Source organism: Amblyomma maculatum, chromosome 5, assembly GCF_055883805.1.
Source record: "Amblyomma maculatum isolate TAMU_Amacu chromosome 5, ASM5588380v1, whole genome shotgun sequence".
Taxonomy (NCBI): Eukaryota; Metazoa; Arthropoda; class Arachnida; order Ixodida; family Ixodidae; genus Amblyomma; species Amblyomma maculatum.
This window is the reverse complement of record NC_139348.1, coordinates 14,548,670-14,555,517: the sequence shown is the minus strand read 5'-3', so window position 1 is coordinate 14,555,517 and position 6,848 is coordinate 14,548,670. Positions and strand designations below refer to the sequence as shown.

At 46.9% G+C, this 6,848-nt stretch overlaps 1 pseudogene; it reads right to left on the bottom strand.

The window, feature by feature from the left end:
* Positions 1 to 1,690: 1,690 nt before the first annotated feature.
* Positions 1,691 to 4,912, bottom strand: LOC146187795 (uncharacterized; annotated as a pseudogene).
* Between the last annotated feature and the right edge of the window lie 1,936 nt (positions 4,913 to 6,848).

The following is a 6,848-nucleotide window of genomic DNA, read 5'->3' as shown; positions in this document are numbered from 1 at the left end:
TAGGCACATAATTAGTGATGCAATATGACACAACGTTTTTAAATCTCTGCCACAATGTTTCTATATCAGTGTGTATGTCATCCGAGAGATGTTGAAATGATGTTAGTTCGTGCGATAAGGTATCAAGTATGGTAGTGTCGTCAGCTCGGTTGTAGTCGGGATACGTTATTGTTGATTGCAAACAAGGTGAATTATAGTGATGCGGGACAGAACACATTACTAGTTTGTGGTCAGACAGGCCATTTAAAATTTCCACATCGGTTTCTTTACAGGGGAAATGACTACTCAGGAAAACTAAATCTAGAATGTTGGAGCTGGTTCCTTGTACACGTGTGGGTTCTGTTACGATTTGCGAAAGGTTAGAAGAAAGCATTATATCAAAAACAACATCGGCGCAAGGTGAATTATGGTACAGGGTGTTCCAGTTAATATCAGGAAGATTGAAATCACCTAAAAGTATTAGTCTCGCCCCCTTAACATGATGTTGCATATACGTATACAATGATTGGAGTATGATAGGGTCAGAACAAGGACTAAGATAGACGCAACCCACAACGATGGTAGAATCAGAAAAGCAGAGTGCAAAAGATAGCTTCTACCCCTTCAACTTCAGGTAACGTAAGGAAACTTGTATCTTTTCTTATCAATAATGCCACGCCTCCGCCTCGCGTCGGCCTGTCTTTGCGTGATATGGAATAATTTGGGGGAATTACTTCAAAGTCTTTAATTTCTTTTGTTAGCCATGTTTCGGTTATCGCCGTGAATTCTGGCTTTAAACCTAATAATAAGGATTCTAGGGGACCGACCTTATTGATAATACTACGCGCATTAATGGACGAGTCTTCAGCTGGAGTGAAGATTGCTGGAAAAGTATCAACAACCTTAGATATGCGGATGATACCACTTTAATGGCAGAAAGTGAAGTGGAACTCAAGAGACTTCTGATGCGCGTACAAGAAGAGAGTGAGAAATTTGGGCTTAAACTGAAAATTAAAAAGACGAAGATCATGGCGTCTTGCCCTATCAAGTCCTGGAGCGTCAATGGACAAGAAGTGGAAGCTGTGACAGATTTTCTGTTCTTGGGCGCCAAGATTACCTCGGAAGGAGACTGCAGCCATGAAATTAGGAGACGCCTGCTTCTGGGAAAGAGAGCAATGGTTAGCCTTGACCACCTAGTAAAGAGCAGAGACATTAGTCTGCCAACCAAGATCCGTATAACCCGTGCTATGGTCTTTCCAGTTGTGATGTATGGATGCGAGAGTTGGACTGTGAAAAATGCTGACCGCCGAAGAATTGACGCGTTTGAATTGTGGTGCTGGCGAAGACTCTTAAGAGTTCCTTGGACTGCCAGAAGATCAAATCAGTCGATATTGTCGACCATAAACCCTGACTGCTCATTGGAGGGTCAAATTCTAAAGTTAAAGCTCAGCTACTTTGGTCATCTGATGAGAAGAGAGGAGTCGCTGGAGAAAGATTTGATGTTGGTAAAGGTTGAGGGTCGCCGGAGAAGGGGTAGGCAGCGAACGCGATGGTTAGATGGCATTCTCGAGGCATTGCAGATGAAGCTATGTGATGTTAAGAAGATTGTGACAGACCGGAAAGCGTGGCGTGACATGGTCCATAGGGTCACGAAGAGTCGGACACGACTGAACGCCTGAACTGAACTGACGCGCATTAATGTTCACGAAGGTTATTTGGGACGCTGTGGACGGCGCGAGCGTAGAGTCCGTGTACCTGTGTTTTCGTTTTTTGTCTCGGTTAGTGAAGGTGTAACTGGAGGAGCTGCAACTGGTAACACTTCACAATTTTCGTTGTCTCAAAAATAAAGTTCACCGTTTATTTTTAGTTTGTCGTAAACCAGCGACACTTTCTCGCCGCGATCTTTTCTTGGTTTCCCGTATTTCCATAGCTTTTTTCTGATTTCGCGGACACGAAGCGAAAAATCTTCACTTATGGTAAACTCGGTGCCCTTTAATTTGTGACAGTTGCGCAAAATGTTCGTTTTTTCGCTGAAATCTAGAAGCTTTAGTATTACAGGCCTTGTTTTGTTTTCCGTTGGTCTACCTAGTCTGTGAATGCGTTCTATTGCAACTTCTTCCAGTTTTAGGGATTCTTTCAGAACTTCTTCATTTATAGTTCGCTCCAGGGATTCACTATTTTGTTCTTCCTTTTCAGGGATGCCATAAATAATAAGATTTGATCTTTTGGAGCGATTCTCAAGATCGTCTAGCTTTAATTCCAGAGATAATACGACCTGTTGAAGATTGCCAATATGATCGGTACATGACGAAAGTTTGTCTTCAAGGACAGTAAGGCGTTCTAGTTTGTTGTCTATTGATGTTAACCTTTCTTCTTTTATTGTCTTTATGTCATCTGCTATATTCTGTAACTGTTGCGAAAGTTCTGCCATGTCAGGCCCAGGATTACTCTCAACGTTACCCGCAAGCAGTAACAATTTCATCACATAAACCACATCGCACACTGTGTCAAGAAGTACCGCAGGGCACGGCAGCACAACAAGGCAACGCTCGCTAGATCGAAAACATTTCCCAAAGCGCTTTCTTACCTGCACGAGGAAGACAAGCGGATTATCCATCTGTGCGCAAGCCCAGCTGCCCTTTGGTTCGAAATCCTTCGTTCATGTCTTTTATAGTCCAAGAAGCTTGCAGCGCCGCTTCGCATGGCTTGAAGGCCACACAGTCGCTGCCGCTAGTCGTTGGCGATGGTAGGTGCCAAAATTCATCCGTTGATCGTAGGACCGGGGGCGTTGCGAAATTGTCGTTCCGTAGCACTTGCACATGTTCGGGCTGGAAATGCTGACGTGGTTGTTGGCATCCCGACGGTATCACCAGCAGACTGGCGATGATCTGCACGAGGAAGACAAGCGGATTATCCATCTGTGCGCAAGCCCAGCTGCCCTTTGGTTCGAAATCCTTCGGTCATGTCTTTTATAGTCCAAGAAGCTTGCAGCGCCGCTCCGCATGGCTTGAAGGCCACACAGTCGCTGCCGCTAGTCGTTGGCGATGGTAGGTGCCAAAATTCATCCGTGGATCGTAGGACCGGGGGCGCTGCAAAATTGTCGTTGCGTAGCACTTGCACATGTTCGGGCTGGAAATGCTGACGTGGTTGTTGGCATTCCGACGGTATCACCAGCAGACTGGCGATGATCTGCACGAGGAAGACAAGCGGATTATCCATCTGTGCGCAAGCCCAGCTGCCCTTTCGTTCGAAATCCTTCGTTCATGTCTTTTATAGTCCAAGAAGCTTGCAGCGCCGCTCCGCATGGCTTGAAGGCCACACAGTCGCTGCCGCTAGTCGTTGGCGATGGTAGGTGCCAAAATTCATCCGTGGATCGTAGGACCGGGGGCGTTGCAAAATTGTCGTTCCGTAGCACTTGCACATGTTCGGGCTGGAAATGCTGACGGTGTTGGCATCCCGACGGTATCACCAGCAGACTGGCGATGATCTGCACGAGGAAGACAAGCGGATTATCCATCTGTGCGCAAGCCCAGCTGCCCTTTGGTTCGAAATCCTTCGGTCATGTCTTTTATAGTCCAAGAAGCTTGCAGCGCCGCTCCGCATGGCTTGAAGGCCACACAGTCGCTGCCGCTAGTCGTTGGCGATGGTAGGTGCCAAAATTCATCCGTTGATCGTAGGACCGGGGGCGTTGCGAAATTGTCGTTCCGTAGCACTTGCACATGTTCGGGCTGGAAATGCTGACGTGGTTGTTGGCATCCCGACGGTATCACCAGCAGACTGGCGATGATCTGCACGAGGAAGACAAGCGGATTATCCATCTGTGCGCAAGCCCAGCTGCCCTTTGGTTCGAAATCCTTCGGTCATGTCTTTTATAGTCCAAGAAGCTTGCAGCGCCGCTCCGCATGGCTTGAAGGCCACACAGTCGCTGCCGCTAGTCGTTGGCGATGGTAGGTGCCAAAATTCATCCGTGGATCGTAGGACCGGGGGCGTTGCAAAATTGTCGTTCCGTAGCACTTGCACATGTTCGGGCTGGAAATGCTGACGGTGTTGGCATCCCGACGGTATCACCAGCAGACTGGCGATGATCTGCACGAGGAAGACAAGCGGATTATCCATCTGTGCGCAAGCCCAGCTGCCCTTTGGTTCGAAATCCTTCGGTCATGTCTTTTATAGTCCAAGAAGCTTGCAGCGCCGCTCCGCATGGCTTGAAGGCCACACAGTCGCTGCCGCTAGTCGTTGGCGATGGTAGGTGCCAAAATTCATCCGTTGATCGTAGGACCGGGGGCGTTGCGAAATTGTCGTTCCGTAGCACTTGCACATGTTCGGGCTGGAAATGCTGACGTGGTTGTTGGCATCCCGACGGTATCACCAGCAGACTGGCGATGATCTGCACGAGGAAGACAAGCGGATTATCCATCTGTGCGCAAGCCCAGCTGCCCTTTGGTTCGAAATCCTTCGGTCATGTCTTTTATAGTCCAAGAAGCTTGCAGCGCCGCTCCGCATGGCTTGAAGGCCACACAGTCGCTGCCGCTAGTCGTTGGCGATGGTAGGTGCCAAAATTCATCCGTGGATCGTAGGACCGGGGGCGCTGCAAAATTGTCGTTGCGTAGCACTTGCACATGTTCGGGCTGGAAATGCTGACGTGGTTGTTGGCATTCCGACGGTATCACCAGCAGACTGGCGATGATCTGCACGAGGAAGACAAGCGGATTATCCATCTGTGCGCAAGCCCAGCTGCCCTTTCGTTCGAAATCCTTCGTTCATGTCTTTTATAGTCCAAGAAGCTTGCAGCGCCGCTCCGCATGGCTTGAAGGCCACACAGTCGCTGCCGCTAGTCGTTGGCGATGGTAGGTGCCAAAATTCATCCGTGGATCGTAGGACCGGGGGCGTTGCAAAATTGTCGTTCCGTAGCACTTGCACATGTTCGGGCTGGAAATGCTGACGGTGTTGGCATCCCGACGGTATCACCAGCAGACTGGCGATGATCTGCACGAGGAAGACAAGCGGATTATCCATCTGTGCGCAAGCCCAGCTGCCGTGCCCTTTGCGGGCTGCAAGCTTACGCTCTCGCGTCATACTCTTAAAAGATGAGCTTAAGTGTCCTCAGTAATGTAGCACATTGCACTCATAGGGCGTGATAGGGGAATAATGTAGCGGTCTTTACGCACTTTAAGCTTCCGCCGTTACTATCGCAATTCAACTAGGTTTAACCAAAGTTAAACCACAATCATTTTTTTCTTTGACATCACTGCAAATTTTATTCCAAAAGGTAAGGCTTTGGTAATATGGTAGTAAGGATTTTGAGGTTATGATAATCGCCAAGCTAAGTTTGGCACCCTACGCTTTTATCAAATAGCTGTTATTTTAGATGGCTGGAATCAGAAGGAATGCGTATTACGTATTATAAACGCACTTGGAAACTTACGTATAAATGACAAGTATTGTTTCCTAATTCAACTTAACATGTGATTTGGATTTCTTCTTTGCAATATATTAGCATACTCCTCCAGAGGCCTTGAAAATGCGTTCGTTAAGTACGCATCAGCATTATTTCTCCATGTGTCCTGCCTACGCCTTCGCTCCGTCTTGCCCTGTCCCACGTTTCTTTTTATGGATTGGTTATGCGGTTTGCGTTCTTTACGGACAAATTCGGACATATATCATTCTTACTGGGATGACACAGCATTTTTCTCATTTCTGCACATTTAGCTAGATCCGGAATACGCCCTATGTATTTTTGCAGCGGGCGGTGCACAGTGAACGAGTGGAAGGCGATCAGCAAGAAAGGCCTTAGCCAGATAGTTTGCATCGAAGGGCTATTTGCATCTTATCAGTACTCAAAAATTATCACTCATCACCTGTTGCCATACGTTCTCGATGGTTCTTTCCTTGATGGGGTATTTTACTTTCAACACCAGAGAGGTCCTGCCCACACAGCCCAAGAGTAACAGCACTCCTCGACAGGCCAGCTAAACTGGGCCCCCAAAGAAGGCAAATAAAAAATATATTGGGGCCTAATAAAGCAACCTAGGCACACGCTGGAATGTTCCCAATACCGCGACCGACTTCTTATGGGACGCAGGCGAGGTAAACCACCGATATTATTACTAGAGCAGATCGATATCCCAAGTGATTGCTCTGCAGGAAAACTTCACAAGTCACTTGCCTTGCGTACTTTTTCCTATTTGCGAATAAAACATTTTCAATCCATGTTATTTCCTTTAAATTATTGCATTTGCCAATTGCAGTCCAACTACATTATCCCATTGATACTAAAATACTGCACTTGCGTTTAGAATGGCCACGAAATGTACACCACCTGAAAAAATTAGTTGCCAAGGGTTTACTCTAGCAATGTGTCATACACGAAATAACCGTTTCGTAGCATACGCACACATGATACACACGCACACAGCTGATTGCCTATTTCTCGCAATAACGAAGGAGCTCGGTCTGCTGAAATCTTGGTGTCGTTCATCGATCAGTTTCTTTAAGAAAACAGCAGAAATTTCAAACGAGGCGGCCGAGAGACAAATCAGCTGCTATCGGTGACCGAACCCAATTTTCTGCGTGCCAGTCAAGGCACACAGAGGCAAGCTGTGAGTGGTCTTTTGTTGAAGGGTGTTAGAGAGACCTAGTAAGCACTCCAACCTGTTAATGGCTCCGTAATGTTTCTTGTACGTGGGTACTAAAGCTTTAGCAGTTATTAATTGAAAACAAAGATGTGTGAGAAGAAAGGCGGTGTACAGAAAATAAATGGCGTGGATGTGGTTGATTAGGAACTGGTGCACTATATCAGAATGTGAAACCTAAATTGTTATTTAGTAATTGGTGCATTTTAATAAAAAAAAAGTAAAGGTAAAAGCAGG